This window comes from Chiloscyllium plagiosum, unplaced genomic scaffold, assembly GCF_037043375.1.
Source record: "Chiloscyllium plagiosum isolate Xiang-an unplaced genomic scaffold, Cpla_swu_hap1 HiC_scaffold_9, whole genome shotgun sequence".
NCBI lineage: Eukaryota > Metazoa > Chordata > Chondrichthyes > Orectolobiformes > Hemiscylliidae > Chiloscyllium > Chiloscyllium plagiosum.
In genome coordinates this window covers 27,164,680-27,186,209 of record NW_028270147.1, presented here as the reverse complement: position 1 = coordinate 27,186,209, position 21,530 = coordinate 27,164,680, and the positions used below count along the sequence as shown (strand labels likewise).

Sequence of the window (21,530 nt, the reverse complement as noted above, 5' to 3'; positions counted from 1 at the left end):
ATTCATTTGGGTGTAAGGTATTTTAAAATGATTTTCCCAATGATTTAGGTGTGCCCATCTGATGGTGACAACATGTTGGAAGCATAATTCCACAAAAACACTAAGAAATTTCAAAAAAAGGATTTATTTCTTGTTTGCCTGAGTAGGTTTCTTTGCCATTTGAAATTCACACTCATCAATAAAAATCAAATTTAGCAGTTTCATTTGCTTCGACATAGGAAAGATTGGCTTTCCTAAAATGAATGAAACACACTGTTACAAAGTCATTGGTATGAATTTACCATTGTCCATAAAATATTTTTTGAAATTCACATGAGCTGATGGTTGCATCAAAATACCCTGGGCGGGCTCCATAGAGGCACAGAAATATTACAGACAAGAAGAAGCCATTCGGTCCATTGTGTGTGCCACCTGATTAAAACTAGCCAGCTTTTCTAATCTCACCTTCAAGCACTTAGTCCATAATCTTGTTGGTTATAACATTTGAACTGCACATCCTCATTCCTTTTAAATGAATGAGAGTTTCCACTTCAATCGCAAATTCAGACAGCTAATTCCAGACACCCTCCACCCTCTGAGTGAACTCACTTTTCCTCATGCCCCATTTAATCTTTCTACAAATCACCTTAAGTCTGTGTCCCTGGTAACTGGCCTCTCCACCTCCCTCTTTTTAAGTCTCTTATAATGTTTTACACCTCAGTTATGTCACCCCACTGCTTCCTCTGTTCTAAGGAAAACAGTTGTAAATCACATAACGCCAGGTTATAGTCCAACAGGTTTGTTTGGCAATACTAGCTTTCAGTGCGCTGCTCCTTCATCAAGTAGCTGTGGAGCAGGATCATAAGACACAGCATTTATAGCAAAAGGTTACAACTGAAATGATTGCGTGACACTGTAATGATTTACTATGAATTCTGTGTCTTATGATCCTGCTCCACAGCTACCTGATGAAGGAGCAGCGTTTTGAAAGCTAGTGCTTCCAAATAAACCTGTTGGGCTATAACCTGGTGTTGTGTGATTTTTAACTTTGCCCACCCCTGTCCAACAGCAGCACCTCCACACTAAGGAAATCAGCCACAGCCCATCCAACCTTTCCTCACCATTACAATATTCATTCCCTGTTAACATTCTTGTAAATTTCCTCTCTCGAGCAATTATGTCTTTCATATAAATGTGGTGACGAGAACAGGACAAATAACATCTGCTGTGGTCCAACCATAAAGTGATAGGTGACTGAAGAAAATCAGGCCGACAGATTCTTGTACAATTTGTATTTTAAATGAGTTATAGACTCATAGAGTAATGGAGTCATAGAGTCATACAGCACGGAAACAGACCCTTTGGTCCAACCAGCGCATGCTGACCATAATCCCAAACTAAACTAGTCCCACCTCCCTGTGCTTGGCCCATAACCCTCCAAACATTTCTGTTCATGTAGCTATTTAAATGTCTTTTAAATGTTGTAACTGTACCCACATTCCTCTGTGTGTAAAAGAATTACCCTTCACGTCTTTTTTAAATCTTTCTCCTCTCATCTTAAAAATATGCCCCCTACACTTGAAATTCTCCACCTCGGGAAAACTCACCTGACATTCATCTTATCTATACCCCCCATGATTTTATAAACCTCAATAAGGTCACCTCTCAACCTCCTACGCTCCAGTGAAAAACATCTGGCCTGTCCAGCCTCTCCCCATAACTCAAACCTCCATTCCTGGCAATGTCTTGATTAAAATCCTCTGAACCCTCTATCACTTATTAATATCCCTCCTATAACAGGGTGACCAGCGCTGGACACAGTACTCCAAAAGAGGCCTCATAATGTCTTGTACAATCTTAACATAACATCCCAACTCCTTTACTCAAAAGTTTGAAGCAATAAAGGCAAGTGTGTTAAAAGTTAAAAATCACATAAGGTTGTTCACAACCACCTGATGAAGGAGTGGTGCTCCGAAAGCTACTGTGCTTCCAATTAAACCTGTTGGACTATAACCTGGTGTTGTGTGATTTTTAACTTTGTACACCCCAGTCCAACACCATCTCCAAAGTGTGTTAAATATCTTCTTAACCATCCTGTCTATATGTGATGCAAGCTTCAAAGAATTACCTGAAACCCCAGGTCTCTCTGTTCAACAACACTATCCTAGATCCTACTTTCAATTATATAAGTCCTGCCCTTGTTTGTTTTACCAAAATGCAATACCTCACTTTTATCCAAATTAAACTCCATCTGCCACTCTTCAGCTCAATTGATCAAGGTCTCTTTGTAATCTCAGATAATCATCTTTACTGTCCACTATATCACCAATCTTGGTGTCATCTGCAAACTTACTAACCATGCAACTGCAGTAAGAGAGCACCTTTTGGAGCAATCTACCATAGAGAGTTTCAACTTGCGTTCTTCTGAAAGATCTCATTTCAGGAACAGTAATTCGGGGCTGGATTTTACAGCCATGATCCCCATCCCTGCTCAGGCTGAAAAGAAGAATGATGGCCATTGTCTGATGATGGGTGACTGGATTTGAAACTTTAACTGTTTCTCCCTCCACAGATGCCACCAGATGAGGTTCTCCAACACTTCACAGTCTTTGTTTCAGATCTTCAACATTCACAGTCTGTTGTTTTATTTTAGGATAAGGGTCAGTCCTCAACAGGCCCAAGGGTGGGCAGGGTACTTCTACAATGCTTCCTGCCGAACTTCATACAGATCAGATGGTGGGAGTTAAGTGGGGGATTTTACAACGACCCTCCCTTGCGTTTAAACATTCTGTTAAGGAATGTAAAATGAAGCACTGTCTTATTTGCTCTTGTCTCAGATGCTGCAAGACCTGTTGAGCAGGTCCAGTATTTTTTGATTTTATATCAGATTTTTCATTTGGTTGGCATTAGTTAAATGCAGTAAGATTCAAGAATTATCTCCTAATTCACTCTTTTATCCCCATCACCGTACTCTAGAGCTCAAAACATGATGATGATTATGTCCTGTGAATTTTGAAGGCCCCAAGAAAACTTCTAAAAAATACTGAACATAGATTTGGCAGGTTAAACCAACCTTTCATTAGGAGGTCACCTTTCTCTATTAAATAAAGATTAGGGGATTGGATGAATTGATGATTATACCAAGGCAAGCAATACTGGCCTTTGAGATATATACCTTGGTCATACAGATATCTACTTAATGTAGTGTGATTTAATCAAATCAAATCAATATTGTAAATTACTGTTAAGAAATCAGTTACTATCAAGTATCCTTGATCTTAACTTGGTTCTTTTGTTTTCTGAACTAGATTAGAGGGCATCATGAGATATACAGCAAAACAATGGCCATTAGCCTGCCTGATTTGAGTCAACTCTTTAAAATGCAAAATGATCTCTTCCTCCCTGCTCAAACACTTCAAAGCCCTTTGCCTCAACTGCTCATTTACTACTTACTTTAAAAATGCAATGATCTCTACTTTGATAATTCCGCTTGATGGAACACTCATACTCTGGTAATTCTCATAGGAATTTCCCTTAATGATCAGAAAGGTCAAGTGGGAGTAGGAAAAAAAAATCAAATCTATGCAGAAATAGATTTAAACATTTGCAATCATCTTGTTGCTAAAACTTGGAAATTTACTTTCATTTACAGTCCAGGAGTTTCCTAACTTTGATTATTTTCAAGTCAGAGATGTGTGTGTATATGGAGCATAAACATGGCAGATGCAAGTGCTGGAATTGAGAGAAAACGTTGGTGATTCATTTCAATTTTACAACCCTCAATTCCTCTTTGGTAAAATCTAAAAATTGCCATTTGATCCACTCAGAAATGCACAGAATGAGTTGAAACTGCTGAAGTTTAGATTCCAAGGGCAGTTTGGTTGCATAGTACATTGGAGAACATTGAACAGATTGTGAAACTTTGCATTTCAGAAGGTTATGTTGCTTTTGGCAGCTTTGGGAACTGGTGCAGTAAACCACGTGGGGCACACCATTTTATAATATGAAATTCCAGTTTTAAAGCACATAACTACACCATGTGGATTAAAGAGTCAACTGTATCCTTGAGAAAAACTGCTGAGCACGTGCATAAACGGCTTTGACATAATTTAAAAAATCAAATTGTGCCCAAACATAATTGAAATGGGGTGTAAAGAGATAAAGTCCTCTGATGTTGGCAGATCATTCGCCATGCAGGAGGCTGGAAGAGCACACAGCAGGAGAATTGACGTTTCGGGCATAAGCCCTTCATCAGTCATTCCTGATGAAGGGTGCTTATGCCCAAACTGTCAATTCTCCTGCTCCTCGGATGCTGCCTGACCTACTGGGCTTTTCCAGCAACACACTCTCGACTCTGATCTCCAGCATCTGCAGTCCTCACTTTCTCCTGGAAGAACACAGCAAACCAGGCAACACCAGGAGGTGGAGAAGCCTCCGTTTCAGGTGTAACCCTTCTTCAGGACCCAGCATCTGCAGTTTTTTTTAATCTAACCAAGTTGGTAGATCATTCAGCATTTGAGAGCAGAAGGTCAGAGGGATAATGAAAACACTTCATTCCCGTTATTCGCAGGGAATAGGGACATCGACAAGAATTACAAAAACACAATGCAACTCTCTTACATACCATGAAATGCAGCCAGTTTGGACAAATCAATGAAAAATAAAAAAGGTTGGGGCTGGGGCCAAGTTTGTAAGTATGTGGATCCACAAGGAGTTAATCAATGGATAATGAGGAGTGAAATGTATATAATGCCAGGTGGGATTAGATGAAGGGATAAGTTCAGGAGGGAGGGAGGAACAACGTCAAAGCTCTTTATCACGTGTTAAGGCATTGAATGAGATCGAATTTGGACCACAAGAGCTTCTTAGGACTAAGTTCCAAAAACAGTCGTATTGGACCTGAAATGTTAATTCTGTTTCTTCCTCCATAAATGCAGCCAGATTTTCTGTTTATTTTTCAGATCTCCAGCTCCAAAGTACTTTGCTTTTAGTGTTACATTGATGTCGGGCCACACAGAGAGCTGGAACTTGAGTTTGTAGGGTTCCAGAGACGTCCTCCCTTTTCACTGTTTGTCAATAGTTTTGTTCAATAAGACCTGTTAACGTTCACTCATTAAACTTGACATTAGTACACAGTGTTGAAAAATGTGTTGCTGGAAAAACACAGCAGGCTAGGCAGCATCCGAGGAGCAGGAAAATCGACGTTTCAGGCATAAGCCCTTCTTCAGGAATGACCACCGCATTAGTACATGGTGGAAAAGGAAAGGCCAGCCTAACAATTTGACTGTAGGAATGGGGGAGAAACCTAAATAGCATCCCAACAACAATGGTGCTGTGAGTGAAGGAATTCAAGGCCCAACTTGGCACCAGATGGTGGATGCATGGAAGTTGAAGAAGCCTTTGCAGTTATCAGGAAAACAAGCACAGAGGTGGAGGAAACTCTGACTGTAATTGCAGACCAGCTGAACACAAGAGAACCCTTCCTGCTGATGAATCTGATTGGCCAGTCACTCAAAGCTGTGATGGCTATATTGGCGCAAACATTGTTGCCCTGAAACTATAGTAATCCAGGAATTCCCCTGAAACTCAATGCCTGTGGAATCTGTTGTGAAATATATACATGTATGTATGCATATATATGATGCAGAGAGGTTGTACTTTTACTGTCACTGGCAGGGCATGGTGACCAGCGCTGTGAGGTTCAAGGTCTTTGGCAGCAAGTCAGTGAGCCATATTCTCCTGGACCTCGGGCATCTCCAGGTAGCTCAATCTTTGGCAGAAGATCCTACTTGAGGTATTAGTCTCTATTGGCTTCCTGTCATCTTTCTTCACCTGTGCTCGTCCTGTTACTTGGGTTCCATCTTAACCGTGATGGGTCGTGCCCCACATCACTGGACTGAAAATTGGACAGAAGTTCCTTTCTGGGCTGGTGGTTGACCAATTGTGCCTGGCTGCCTTGCTTCCGGACACCTAACCTATACAAGGTTATAACCATATAGTAACCTTCACCAAGAGCCCACTCTTCCCTCCATCAAGGGAACCCCCTTACAAAATACAGTTTGTCTTTGCCCCACTAATCCTCTTAAAGGGTTAAACCAATGCCTGGGTGCATCTATAATTGGCTTCCTAGTCTTTATCAGTCTCCCTTCAGCTGATATGCAACAGCCACTCTCTGTAATCTGTGCACCTCTACAAATTTACAACCATCCAAACAACAAGCTCTTCGCAAGCTTTTCAAATTCTTTAATAGGCCTCAGTGAGGAAATAAATGGGATTGCTGCCTCAGCCTTCCCAGCTTTGTCTGCATTGCAGGCTGGAGAAATGACACAATGGCCTGTGCTTCTATTTTTGGGCCACATCAGCCTCTGTACTCGACTTCAATTGATTTTCTTAGATATTTCTTTCTTTATGGCCAGGACCTTTAAATAAGTAGTGAATTAATACAGAAATCAGTGGGTTTTTTTTCAGCTAGAATGATTTATACTTTTAGGTAAAAACAATGACTGCAGATGCTGGAAACCAGATTCTGGATTAGTGGTGCTGGAAAAGCCCAGCAGTTCAGGCAGCATCCAAGGAGCAGGAAAATCAACGTTTCGGGCAAAAGCCCTTCATCAGGAATACAGGCAGAGTGCCTGAAGGTTGGAGAGATAAATGAGAGGAGGGTGGGGGTGGGGAGAAAGTAGCATAGAGTACAATAGGTGAGTGTGGGAGGGGATGAAGGTGATAGGTCAGAGAGGAAGGTGGAGTGGATAGGTGGAAAAGAAGATAGGCAGGTAGGACAAGTCATGGGGACAGTGCTGAGCTGGAAGTTTGGAACTGGGATGAGGTGGGGGAAGGGGAAATGAGGAAACTGTTAAAGTCCACATTGATGCCCTGGGGTTGAAGTGTTCCGAGGCGGACGATGGGGCGTTCTTCCTCCAGGCGTCAGGTGGTGAGGGAGTGGAGGTGAAGGAGGCCCAGGACCTCCATTTCCTCCGCAGAGTGGGAGGGGAAGTTGAAATGTTGGGCCACAGGGCGGTGTGGTTAATTGGTGCAGGTGTCCCAGAGATATTCCCTAAAGCACTCTGCAAGGAGGCGTCCAGTCTCCCCAGTGTTAAGGAGACTGCATCGGGAGCAACGGAAACCATAAATGATATTGGTGGATGTGCAAGTAAAACTTTGATGGATGTGGAAGGCTCCTTTAGGGCCTTGGATGGAGGTGAGGGAGGAGGTATGGGCGCAGGTTTTACAATTCCTGCGGTGGCAGGGGAAGGTGCCAGGACGGGAGTTTGGGTTGCAGGAGGGTGTGGACCTGACCAGGTAGTCACGGAGGGAATGGTCTTTGCGGAAGGCAAAAAGGGGTGGGGAGGGAAATATATCCCTGGTAGTGGGGTCCGCTTGGAAGTGGCGGAAATGTCGGTGGATGATTTGATTTATGAGAAGGTTGGTAGGGTGGAAGGTAAGCACCAGGGGCGTTCTGTCCTTGTTACGGTTGGAGGGGTGGGGTCTGAGAGCGGAGGTGCGGGATGTAGACGAGATGCGTTGGAGGGCATCTGTAACCACGTGGGAAGGGAAATTGCGGTCTCTAAAGAAGGAGGCCATCTGGTGTGTTCTGTGGTGGAACTGGTCCTCCTGGGAGCAGATACGGTGGAGGCGGACGAATTGGGAATATGGGATGGCAATTTTGCAGGAGGTAGGGTGGGAAGAGGTGTAATCCAGGTAGCTGTGGGAGTCAGTGGGTTTGTAAAACATGTCGGTGTCAAGTTGGTCGTCATCAATGGAGATGGAGAGGTCCAGGAAGGGGAGGGAGGTGTCAGAGATGGTCCAGGTAAATTTAAGGTCAGGGTGGAATGTGCTGGTGAAGTTGATGAATTGCTCAACCTCCTCGCGGGAGCACGAGGTGGCGCCAATGCAGTCATCAGTGTAGCGGAGGAAGAGGTGGGGAGTGGTGCCGGTGTAATTACAGAAGATGGACTATACTTTTAAAAAGAAGAACAGTTTCTGCATAATTTTGTCATTTCCATTTTAAAATTTACTTTCCTCCAAAGGCTTACAGCATCCACCTGATTGTTGCACACTAAGCAAACTAGGGTACAAATAATAGTTTTGGGTGAAAATTGTTTGCAACCTTAGAGTGTGTATCATTTGACTAATTCCAATAGCAGGTGGAACACTCCTAACAGCCTACAGTATGCTTCCGCACAGCTGAGTGTTCAAGGAGTGTTAAGAACTTGAAATGTATACTGTACCCAGCCTGAACAACAATGAAAAATAAAATAAAAATTTCCATCAAATTGGTAATAAGTAAGCAACTAACTCCTCACCATGGGGAATTATTAATCTGGGTAGTAATGTATAATGTAATAACTATGCTCCTTTCAATTTTGCTTGATGTACCAACCAGTAAAAATGATCATGATTGTACTTTTGATCATCATTCAAGGTTAAAATATATATTAGGGAGACCATTTTGTTCACTGTGTCCCCTTTGTAAGAATCTTTCAACATAGACGGACATCCCCATAGTCCTTCATTTTATTTTTCTTCTGCATTTCCTGGCTCCATATTCAAGTCTGTATGTTTAAAGCATTTTCGTTCCAATGTTCCGTCAATATCAACTTGTTACTGTATGCCTGTCTTTCCTGAGTGTTGCTGGTTAGACAGCACAGGCCGTGTTAAAGACAACTCTGATTTGCAAAATGTATCCCAAACCGTTGAGCATTTGTACACAGAATTCTGGCTGGACTTCTTATAGCCATGTGATTTCTACCTCTGCTGAAACTGGTTTTCACTTTAGTCTGGAGCAGCTATTAAAACACACTGCATAAAACATAGCTGTTAAGCCACAAGTTTTAATATGCTGAGGACTAAGTACTATAAACATCGGCCTTAGCTACAGGCTTTTTTTTTTGCCCAAATCAAATTGGAGGATAATGTATTTCAGCTCATAATGTGTAAGTGATTCCTATCTGGATTTGAGAATTCAGCATCAGATGAATGCACCAGAATGTTCAAATGTGCTTATTAACTATTCAATTTTTATTATCTTTCCTCATACCTGGCAGTGCAAGTCATTTCAGAGGCAGGAGGTTCTATCCTCACTCCAGAATTTAACGTCAGTCATTCAGCTGACATTTCAACACACTGCTGAGGAATATACAAATTGTCAGAAAAGTTTTCAGTCCTTTTGGAAGAAACTGTGACCTCACTATTAATGACCCCAAGAGGGGAAGGAGCGGTTGAGAGGTGGATACATTGGTTGTGGTTGATGAGGGCTGGCTGGTGGATGTGTTGGCTGTTGGAGGTGGGGACAAACATCCCAAATCTATTTGCGAATATTTTTCATGATAACGGGTAACATGTCATCTGGGAGTTCTGGCAAGGTGGAACATCTGAATCATCATCCTCATAGTACAATTAAGAGCCCTACTTAAATTTCCCATTGGGTATTATGCTTCTTGGGGCCTTAGGTTTCCTGAACCAATGTAGCCCTTCAAATTATGCTTTCCTGGTGATTCAGGCAGGGGGTGAACAAATTCATTAACATCCTCTGATGAATAGTAGAAAGTAACATCCTCTTCAAAATTTTCTCCCAGAGTCAGTGCTATTACTCTGTGCTATAGTTGGCTGTTCACCTCATTTGCTATCTGTGGAATCTTCTGATAATTAAACTGATTGCTAGTTTTTTATACAACATCAGTGACTGTATTTTTAAAACATAGTTTGCTTCTGAGTTAAGGATACTTAGAAGGGGCAATAAGGTGCAGTATGAATGCATTTTTTGTTGATTGCTCTGAGGTGGGATACCATTGGAATATAAGAATGCACAAAGTTTTTCTAAACTGCCTGTTTAGGAGAAACTTCCCAAAGAGCCTTAATCAACTTCCAACATTGTCAAAGTATCGCCCTTCACTTGTGAAAGTGTCATTGCATTGCAAACATTAAACCTTGAACGTCTGGTTCATACCCTACGGAACTGTATTACAAGCACTTAATGCTGAGTTTCTGACAAGATTATGCATAATTAAAAGATTACTACAAGATGAAAATAACACAGTCTATGCCTTTACTTTGATCCATTTAAACACAAAATAGAAGCAGCCATATATGGAACAAACGTATGGAAAGATGGTTTTATATCAAAACTTCCTCAAAAATAAACTTCTAATAATGCAGTCCTATAAGAGGAGCTGCCTGCATGTTCTTAATTTAGGAAACACTTTCATTCTTACCCAGCTGTGCTCTTACTTGTGCAGATCAGTCCACAAAAGAGGCGAAGAAAATTCTTTGTACATGGAAAATTTCTGTATGACTTCACATCGTGAATATAATAAGACCTCTGGGCTAATCAAGAACTCAGCCGAGGCCACAGGTTGGCTGCTGGATTTCACCACCACCGGTGAACAATTTGTAGCGTCAAATTGAACCCCCCCAATCAGCCACCTCCACACCATTCCTGACTGCATGAATCAGTGCCCAAATCCATTCCAGTCTTTTATGCAGAATGCTCAAACTTGCTTTGCTATCCTTTGGCTTGACAGCTGTCTTCTGCTGCACGACACGCACTGGCAGTCAAAGGCAATTAGCAAATTGCTTTTCTCCTAAATTAGCTTCCTATGCTTTGGCATCGTGTCAATCAGCTTTTCCCTTCAAACTGTCTCTATATATTTTATAAACAAGCACCAGCTGATAGATTGATAACACAACTACATGATTTCCACCCCCACCATTAAAGCCCTGTCACTTGGTACTGTCAGTCACTTTTATCTGCCACTTTTTTTTTGCTGCTTTGTTCTCTCCAAGCTTAGGAATAAAAGTGACACTTAAACATGTACAAATGCTATGAGTCTGACAATAGGAACTTCACATTTGGTCTGACAAGATCGAAAAGGAAACCAAAAACTGGAATGTTGAGTGTTGATGAGGGACCCACATCTACTATTATCACTTCTTTCTCTTTCCTATTAATTATGATTTACTCAATATTTAAAGGAATTTATATTGTGAACTATGCTCACAGGTCATGATAAAATTCCTTTCTCTAATATCACTCATGTACATGATCTGTACTGTAACACATTAATGTAGTGAAATATACTGAGGTATTTTACAGGAGAGTTACCAGACAAAATGAGATGTGAGTCTCATTAGGAGACACTTCTACAAAATCTTGAGGCAGATTGAAACCCCTAATTGGTAAATAATTGAGATGATACAGAGATTTAAAGTTCTCAAGGCAGGTAGCCCTAGTGTGCAACTATTCCTGTCCAATTCCCCAGCCTTGAGGTCAATTAGGGTGGTACAGTGGCTCAGTGGTTAGCACTGCTGCCTCCCAGTAACAGGGTCCCAGGTTCAATTCACACCCTTGGGTGACTGTCTGTGTGGCGTTTGCACATTCTCCCCGTGTCTGCGTGGGTTTCCTCCAGGTGCTCTGGTTTCATCCTACATTCCAAAGATGTGAATTGGCCATGCTAAATTGTCCATAGTGTTAGATACATTAGTCTGGGGGGGGGGTTACTCTTCAGAGGGTTGGTATGGACTTGTTGGGTCGAAGGGCCTGTTTCCACACTGTAGGGAATCTAATCAAGATTTTAAAGAGAGGCAGTGAAGATTTGGAATTCCAAATTTACTTTGCAATAGTTCATTTTGGCTTCATTTCTAAGTCCTAGGTTAATACAATGAACAATTTATTTCACCTTGGAGTAAAATTGTATGCCTTAATTGTGCCATTGTTTCTGAAATAGCTGCTGATTCAATGGCTGAGTCTGATGTAAGAGATGGCTTTGATTACTGCTAGCTTCAAAATAATTCCACCACTTTAAGAAATAGGCTGAACATAAACAGGATTATAAATCAGCAGGCAGTCAGCTAGTTGGGTCACTTCATCCTTTAGTCTGAGTTCTGCATCTAAAATTGTGTGGCGGTTAGTAGATTTTTCCAATTAAACAAACTCATAATGGAAACAAGGTATTTATCATTTATAATCAGCTTGTTACAAGACTCTGGGCTAGATTTATTGCCTTCTGCTGGATGTGTTTACAGCAGGGGGAAAGGGGCACCTAAAAGATGTCGTGTGGTCAGCCTTCCTCCTTCCCATTTATCCTGAACCTTTTCTCCAAATCCTGGGGGCTGGGGCATTGTCAGGAATAGTTGCACACTAGGGCTAATCTGTCTTTAGAACTATCAGCCTCTGTATCTGCTCAATTATTTACCAGTTAAGGGCCTCAATCCACCTCTTTGGTCATACCATGCTGTGCAAGAGCTCTTGTTGTGCACTGGTAGTGTCCCCACTTCTAGACCAGGAAGCATATGTTCAAGTGCATCCTGTTCCAGAGTGTGTAATAATATCTCTGAAAAGGTTGATTTAGCAAATATCTACCACGCTGGGCACTGGCAGGCAACTCAGAATATGAAATAAAAACTAAAAGGACCACAGATACTCTAAATCAGAAACAAAAACAGAAGTTGTTGGAAAAGCTCTGCAGTTCTGATGAAGGGTCACCGGACCCGAAACGTTAACTCTGATTTCTCTTCACAGATGCTGCCAGATCTGATGAGCTTTTCCAGCAACTTCTGTTTTTGTTGGTTTAGAGTAAGAATGCTGTTTTTGAAGGGAATCTTTGAAAAGGAAGGAAGGCACATTGTTTAGGGACACCATCCCCCAGAAGACTGAAGACCCCATTTCATTTCTTTTCACCTGCAACAAAGATTCCTGATCTCCATTTTCACCCCATCTCCCCCCACATTCCATAAGCTCCTGGATCCTGCTGGACTTGAAAGCCTGGGCCTTACCTGTTCCCACAGCAGGACAGAGATCTAACGCTTAACCTATTTTGCCCAACTATCCACCCGTTGCCTCAGGGTGTTATTGCTGGGAACAGGCTTTTTAAAGTTCAGAACTTTCCTCCCATGGCCTGTAACCACCGCTCTACCGACTCCATACAGTCCAGCACTCTGATTTATGGAGAGGTTCAAGAAGCACTAATCATCCCCAAGGTCACCTCAGAATCCTATTCATGTCACCTGTATATTCTCCTTTCTTTGTTGTTTGTTAACTATAGGATGTAGGTCAATCCTTCGTCACCTTGAACTGATTGGCTGTGCTGACACAGAGGACAGTGAAGAGTCAACCATATTACTTTGGGTCTGGAGTCTCATACAGAACAGACAGCACATCTTCTTCTGCAAAGGTCATTAGTGAACCAGGTAGGCTTTTAGGACAATCAACATAGTGTCATTAGGCTAGCTTTTTTTTTAAATTACAGGTTTTAAAAAATAAAATTCAAACTTCACCATCTGTCCTGGTGGGATTCAAAACCACACCCCCAGACCATTAGTCTGGATCTCTGGTCAACTATACCATCTTCCTTGCTCTTCCATTACAGATTTTTAATTCTAAGGTTAGATTTATTCAGGATTTTACTAAGGCCAACAAAGCTGATTAATGAAAATGAGTTAATTGTTTGAGATGGCTCCATAATTCTGCGAGACATGAGAATATTTTGACTATCTTTGCATTTTGGGATATGAATATGCAGCTCTGTGAGGCCTTTATATTTATAGCTGGAACTAATTGCATGCAGGCCACCTGTCAGATTCTTTTCAGCTGATAGTCAGTATTTTGACCCATGTATCAGCTTGTCAGTAAGTCACTAGAAGCAACCGCATTTTTTTGTTGCTGGGAGAGGTGATTGTCAGAATCGATCACAGAAAATAGTTCATTAGAGCATGTCAAAACCAAAATAGTTGGGTGCTTAGATTTGAACCAATTACTTATTAAAATCTATTGCTTAAAACTTGAAGGTAGAGAAAGAAATTAAATGAGGTTTTAGTTTCTGAGAGATGGGTATCTCATAGCATTTTTGCTGAAAGAAGTTGTATGTACTTGAGAAATACTTGAGGAGTCGTTGCGTAAAGTCCAGGGGTTGCTCACTATTTAAATGTCAAGGGTTGCCCATTTATAAAAAGTGATCAAGCAAAAAAAAATTCTCTGGAGAGTTGTATGGAATCAGCTGCAAAACTGCAACTCCAGATTAACAAATAATTTAACAATTCTGTGATTAAGTGAATCTTTGGAATTCTCTTCCTGGAAAGATGGTGAAAGCGGAGACCTTTAACATTTTTAAAGCAGAAGTAGATAGATTTTTGTTAAGCAACAGTGTGAAAGATTAACAGGGCTATGCAGGAATGTGGATTTGAGGTTCCAATCAGGTGAACCATGATCTTGTTGAATGGTGGAGGAGTCTCGAGGGGCCGAATGGCCGATTGTAGTTCCCGTTTGTTTATACTAATTATTATCCTATGTAAATGTGTGTTTTATTCAATAGCGTTTGTAGCTGCATTTTATGGTGAGATGAATACTCTTTAGTAATAAAGTACTGACTGGTCTTATAAACTCATGTTGACTCGACCTGATTGTATTATGCTAAAAATCACACAACTCCAGGTCCAACATATTTGGAGATACATGCTTTCACAGCACTGCTTCGTCATCAGGTCAATTTTTAGCTTTGTCCACCACAGTCCAACAACTTCTCCTCCAAATTGAATTGAATTGAATTGAATTGAATTTATTGTCACGTGTACCAAGGCACAGTGAAAAGCTTTGTCTTGCCAGCAATACAGGCAGATCACAGAGTTAAGTAGCATAGATAAGTAAATAATGGGTAAACAGTGGCAATAACCAAAACACAGGTACAGGTAGATGTTAAAAGTTTGTAAGTCCATGCAGTATTCTAACAACAGTAGGATAGAAGCTGTTTTGAAACCGGCTGGCGCGTGTGTTCAGGCTTCTGTACCTTCTCCCCAATGGAAGAGGTTATAGAAAAGCTTTGCCAGGGTAGGATGGATCTTCGAGAATGCTGGCAGCCTTTCCTTGACGGCGGGCCTGGTAGATGGATTCTATAGATCATGATTGTATTATGGTTTTCTAAATGTCCTGTTACTGCTTGCTTATTAAGGGATTCTAGCACTCTCCTAATGACTGACGTTAGCTAGCAAAATTATTTACTTCCTGGCTTTTTGTCTCCTTCTTTCTTGAGTGGTGGTGTTACATTACTGAATACCCAAACCGCTGGCACTTCTCTGGAATCTAGGGAATTTTGGAAGATCACAGTTAATGCATCTACAAACGCTGCATCCATTTATTTTTGAATGAAAGAAGCCATCGAGTCTGTCCTTAAATTCACCTATTATTTTAAATCAATCTGTTCAGATATGCTATGACTCTCCTCCAGAGTGGTTGGGACATGAACCCAGACCTTCTGTCCCAGAGGATGAACCTTAAAGAGGTAATTGTTATACCGATTATTGCTTGATGACATGATTGCTTGGACAACTCAGTGTTGTCCTTCACTGTCCATTAAAATAGGCTCAAATTCCCCATGGACAATGAAGTCAGAAGATCATAGAGTTAGTTATATAGCTTATTGTGTAGTGGATTATTCTTTGTCCCATTCCAGTGAAAGTACAAGAGGTCCATTACACTGGAGAACTACTTGTGGAATAGTAAGTGGTGGTATTATTTCTGTGACTTCTTTCTCCTGGGAAAGAAGCAATGGGTGAGGTAATAAATGAACAAGAGAACTCTGTTATACCTGAATTGAATCCAATTTGCTATGGAAGCAAGTTGTACTTTAGTACAGAACACAATTGCATTAAAATGTATCGAATGTCAAGATCAAGGTCAGAACTCAGAGGGGGCCGCAGTTTAAGTTGAACATTAACAGCAGCAGACTAGCACTTCCATTTGAATAGTGCATAGGAATGAAGGTCAAGGCTTTCAATCCATTTCCTGATTAACTTAATAAAATGCATTTCAATTTTAATTTATGAGCTGTGCATTACACTTAAATTCTCTTCATCCCAAAGCTTTAAAGGCATGATTGGGAAATCTAAAACAAACTGCTAAAATTCTCACATCAACTTTTCACAGTCTTTTGCATGATGTTCTTTCTCTAGCTCTGCTTAGTTTTTCCACTGATTTGTCATACGAGCCACAGGGCACAGAATTTAGTCTGCCCTGGCTTTCGGGAATGGGGATGCCCAACTTCACCCTTTCCATAAGGGGTGGGCAACATATAAAATTGGTGCACCTGTCTCATTTCATGAATGCAACATGACACTGAGAGAATCAAGCATTGCACCTCTCTTTGTGGAAGGCTCAGTGTCTTGTAGTTGCTTGGATAATATTGTGAATAATCTATGTATTCCAGGCAGTCATTGCTTTTTTACCAAAGGAATGCAGGATGCTGGATAATCACTTAGGTACACTAGGAGTCAAGGAAGGTTATAGAATCATAGAATCCCTACTGTGCAGATAGAGGGCATTTGGCTCATCAGGTTATCACTGACCCTCTGAACAGCGTCCCACCAAGAACCTGAGTTTAGAGCAAAGTGGTGCTGGAAAAGCACAGCCGGTCAGGTAGCATCTGTGGAGCAGGAAAATCGATGTTTCAGGCAAAAGCCCTTCTTCAGGAATAGCCCTCCATCCAGGGTGGAGAGATAAATGGGGGATGGATGGGGGTGGGGGGTGGGGCTTGGGAGAAGGTAGCAAAGAGTACAATAGGTGAATGGGGGTGGGGATGGAGGTGATAGGTCAGAGAGGAGGTTGGGGGAAGGTAGCAAAGAGTACAATAGGTGAATGGGAATGGGGATGGAGGTGATAGGTCAGAGGGGAGGGTGGAGTGGATAGGTGGGAAGGGAGATTGGCAGGTAGGACAGGTCACGAGGATGATACTGAGCTGGAAGTTAGGAACTGGAGTAAGGTGGGGGGAGGGGAAATGAGGAAACTGGTGAAGTCCACATTGATGCCCTGGGGTTGAAGTGTTCCGAGGCGGAAGATGAGATATTCTTCCTCCAGGCATCGGGTGGTGAGGGAGTGGTGGTGGAGGAGGCCCAGGACCTGTTTGTCCTCGGCAGAGTGGAAGGGGGAGTTGAAATGTTGGGCCACGGGGTGGTGGGGTTGATTGGTGTGGGTGTCCCACCCAGAACCACCCAATCCCTGTAATGCCCCACTTATCATGACTAACCCATCTAGCCTTAACATCCCTGGACACTAGATAGTCTGGTCAATCCACCTAACCTTCACATCTTTGGGGGGGAAACCTAAGCACTTGGCAGAAACCCATGCTGACATGGAAAGACTGTGCAAATTCTAGATAGATAGTCACCAAGGCAGGAATTGAACCTGGGTCCCTGGTGCTGTGAGGCAGCATGGCCACTGTTCCACTGTGGCAGGATGACAGAGAAAAGGTGTCCACCTCGATGAAGCTACCTTGGGCCATTGGTGACACAAGTGAAGGCAAGGAGAAAGGCTGGGCCACGTAGACTTTGGGGAAATACCCTCAGAAGAGAATAAGCAAGAGATAGCAAGTGTCACTATAGCCCAGATTGTGGTGTTCAAGGACCTTACAGAAAAATGCTTACAGGTTCATTTGGGTGGTCAAAATGAGTTAATATATCTGCATCGCCATAGCAGCATGGTGAGACTGACCAGTGAAGGAGCATTTACAACAACTGCCTCATCTTTCACTGCAGCACATCTTAATGATCATGCATAGGGGAACCTGTGCTGAGGCTTTATTAGAAGCTGTTGATGTGGTGCTGCCCTTCAATTCTGCCCTTAAAATGGCTTGCATTTCTGAGATTAATGTTACACTGGTCCCAATTCCCCTCTTTCCCTTTTGAATTTAAACAACCTAGTTCAACTTGTTATGACATACCACCAAAGCAGATGGGACTTAAACATAGATTCTTCCTGATTTGTCTGATTTTTTCATAGCTCAGTTGGCTGGATTGTTAGTTCACAGAGCAGTGTGATGTCAACAGTGTGGGTTCAATTCCCATACTGGTTTGAGGTTATCATGAAGAACTCTCCTTATTAACTTCTTCCCTCTGGTGTCCCTCAGGTTACATCACCACCAGTTGCTTCACTTTCTCATGAGAAAGCAGCCCCGATGGTCTGGTAAGACTATGGTGACAACAAACAACTCTGTGTGACACAGCATTTGTGTGGCAGGAAGGAAATCATTCTTAGGATCATCAATCAATCTCCCCCACTGTCAGCCTTAATTAAATGGCAGGGAAGGTTAGCCATCATTTCTATGGGACTTTAGAAAGTTGTTCCTGGTTGTACTGGTTGTTCCTGGATGCATGGAGTCAATTCTTCAGAGAGAGCTCCAGTTGAATTAGCAGCGTTAACAGCTGAGTCTACCCGAAAGTTCTTGTGAAACGTCACTTCAAGCACATTGCTCTTGCGAGGACATTTGTATTGAGATATTTCAAATCAGGAGCCCCTTGCTGAAACAAAACTACTAAAATCTGATGTACTGAAACCAGGATTTTCTTTGAACATGTAATGTGAGTGACAACAGCCTTGGAGGTTTTCTCCCCTTTGGTTTCTAATGGTGTCTTCCATTCAGGGCTCTGTAAATTGGAGGCTTATCAGTACTAACCCATGTTGGACTCACTTGTTTATGCTGCATAATGCTGACTGACCAATTGACTGCACTAATTGTATGTCATGTTTTCAAAAGTCAAAATAATGGAAGAACTTTATATGACATTATATTGCAGGAATTATTTAAGAGGTGTTTGCCAACCTTGCTTTCACTGATCAGTACATTTAGTGAAGGAGTTGAGATTTCACGTTGCAGCTGTACAGGACATGATAGGCCATTTTTGGAATACTACATTCAATTCTGGTCTCCCTACTCTAGGAATGGTGTTGTTAAACTTGAAAGGGTTCAAAAATGATTTACAAGGATAATGGAATTGGAGGGTTGAACTATAGGAAGAGACTGAATAGTCTGGAGCTTTTTTCATTGGAGCGTCAGGGGCTGAGGGGTGACCTTACAGAGGTTTACAAAATTATGAAGGGCATGGATAGGGTGAATAGCCAAGCTCTTTTTCCCAGGATGGGAGAATCCAAAACTAGGGGGCATAGGTTTAAGGTGAGACCGTAAAGATTTAGAAGTAACCTAAGGAGAAACATTTTCACACAGTGTGTAGTGGGTATATGGAATGACCTGTCAAAAGGAAATGGTAGAGGCAGCTACAATTACAACATTTAAAAGGTGTGTGGGTGGGTACCTGAATAGGAAATGTTTAAAGGGATCTGTGTCAAATGGGACTAGATCAGTTTAGGACATCTGGTCGGTATGGATGAGTTGGACCGAAGGGTCTGTTTCCGTGCTGTATAATGATATGACTTTATGAGTTGAACCTTCAGTGTGAGCATGCAAACCAGCAGCACTGGGCTATCATGTCAGCCGTAATACATCCAAACTGGGGGAAAGTGAAGCATTCCTTATATACTGTAACACACGCAGAGCTCCACTGATCAGCAATGCAATGTTGGTGAAATGTTTTAAGTATATACCCAGCACGTGCATTATTACATTCCTGAGAAGAGTTAATCTGTTTATACATTATAAAATGCAGTTTCCATCTATTTAGGTAAAGAAGGTCATTTCAAAATCTGCTTCAACAGAAATTTAAAATCATTTTGTACAGAATTATTTTGAAGTCGTTGTCTGAGATTCTTAAAATCTCTCTTTTAAAATTACAGGTATACTCAGACGTGTGAACAACAAAGCCTCATGTTTGGTGGCAGAATTTTCAATTTTGGAAGATCAATTTGCAAGGCATCATTTCTCCATTAATACCTTCCTAGCAACAAATGAACCACTTCCCTTGGTAATAATCTTATTTATCTAGATTTTTTTAACTTAATCTGCTTATAGTTGTGGCCCAATGAGTAATACAGGCTAAGTGCACAGATGTCATTAGATTGTAAACTATTGGCTAACACTGTACACCTCAATGCATAAGTGAGAAGGAGGAATGGAAAAATTTCTGATATTACTTACAATGTACAAATGGATGTTATTTTTCTATTCTTCTAAAATATCAAAATCTTTAAGCATGAATGTTTTATTTGTTATTTTGTTCATTCTTCCTCTCTTAGAACATAATCTTATAACATATCTTTAAGTTAATACCTGGTGTCTCTTAACAAATTCAGTTGTGATCTGGAATCCTTCTTCCTAAGACTGTGTATGGGTTTGTCAGTGCCCTGTTTACAGGATATTCAATTATGTATACCAAGCTGTAGGTTGCTGGCCTTAATAATGTGCCCTATTTGTCACATGACTCACTCCGACTTTGTAACAAGCTGCAAGCAAGTCTTGTGGATCATGCGACCTGTGCTCAGTTTTTAGCACATGACTGGCAACTGAGCTACAAGGGAATAGCAACTGCTCTTGAATTTGGCTCAACCGGGTGGAGCTTTGTGCTGCTTTAGGGAACGGGAAGCAAGTTGGGGGGGGGGGGCGCAGAAAGTGTGGCAGAGTGAGGGGCCAGATGACTTTAAATGCATGAGAGGCCAGAAATCAGATTCATGATGGCAAGATGTTGCTTCTTGGAATTTTAAAGGCGTACTGAACTCTCCATGGCAGATGTTAACACTTCCTGCATCCATATACTCACTAAAAGGCCTGCTCACTAGCATTAAGTTCCACTGCTCAATTAAGATACCCACAAACAAGCAATATGTGTTTTAAGAGGTGAGCAGTCGGTGAGGTAATGTACTTGCTGGTCTTTGAAGTGAGTAAATGCTACTTTGCCCTCGTAGGGAGCTTCCATCTATGCCACGGCATGATTGTGATCAAGTGACAGTAAGTTGTGCCAATATTGTGATATGGAAGATGACTGACAAAGGTGGCTGGAGTATAATGCGCAAGGATCAAGAAGGCGAACCAAGGATGGACATCTATATAGAAGGGGGATAGCCTGACTCAAGAATGGTGCCACGCAGTCCAGGGAAATGCGGAAGGTGAAATTGTTCAATAGTATTCTTGCATGGCAAGAATCCAAGTAATGTTTTTTGGGCATGCCTGGGTGTGATTTAAGTATGGTGCCAGTATCTTCTACCCTAAAGGGTGGCATTGACTTTCTTCCAACTCCTGCTACAAGGTTCACCAGGCTCCTCCACATGTGATGATCAGAGAACCGCAGAATTGCACAAGGGAACTTGACTGCCAATGAGCGGCAGTGACACACACTTCTCCCTCCCATGCTAACATTCCACTCCAGAATGGAGCCCATCAAAACTGTTATGGTGAAGTTACTGGTGACCAATCATATGGCTGCAAAACAATCACTTCTGGTTCTCTATTTTGATTTTTTTTTGTTAGGTATATTGAAATGGCTTAGTACACACAGGAGCTAGAATACCTTGACACCAAGAACAGCTACATAGGAATCCTACTCATTGACTATAGTTCAGCGTTCAACACTATTATGCCCTCGAGACTGATTACTAAACTTTTTTTTTAAGATTAGATTACATTACAGTGTGGAAACAGGCCCTTCGGCCCAACAAGTCCACACCGACCCGCCGAAGCACTATCCACCCATACCCCTACATTTACCCCTTACCTAACACTACGGGCAATTTAGCATGGTCAATTCACCTGCACATCTTTGGACTGTGGGAGGAAACCGGAGCACCCGGAGGAAACCCACGCAGACACGGGGAGAACGTGCAAACTCCACACAGTCAGTCGCCT

General features: G+C 41.8%; 1 protein-coding gene and 1 long non-coding RNA gene across 4 annotated transcripts in view; one reads left to right on the top strand and one right to left on the bottom strand.

Moving 5' to 3' along the window:
- The window catches only part of LOC148149107 (uncharacterized), a 201,980-nt gene that overhangs the window by 10,717 nt on the left and 169,733 nt on the right, over window positions 1-21,530 (top strand). The window contains exon 2 of the long non-coding RNA XR_015758123.1: window positions 19,529-19,656. This is a non-coding gene — a long non-coding RNA (uncharacterized LOC148149107). The remainder of the gene's footprint in view (window positions 1-19,528; window positions 19,657-21,530) is intronic.
- The window catches only part of palmdb (palmdelphin b), a 112,337-nt gene that overhangs the window by 81,515 nt on the left and 9,292 nt on the right, over window positions 1-21,530 (bottom strand). Inside the window, exon 1 of one of the 3 annotated variants that reach the window (XM_087990492.1) lies at window positions 10,191-10,370. The exons of the other annotated variants lie outside the window; for them this stretch is intronic. The gene's annotated coding sequence lies outside the window, so the exon portion shown is untranslated. Of the gene's footprint in view, window positions 1-10,190; window positions 10,371-21,530 lie in introns of those variants that run through there. 3 annotated transcript variants of the gene reach the window in all.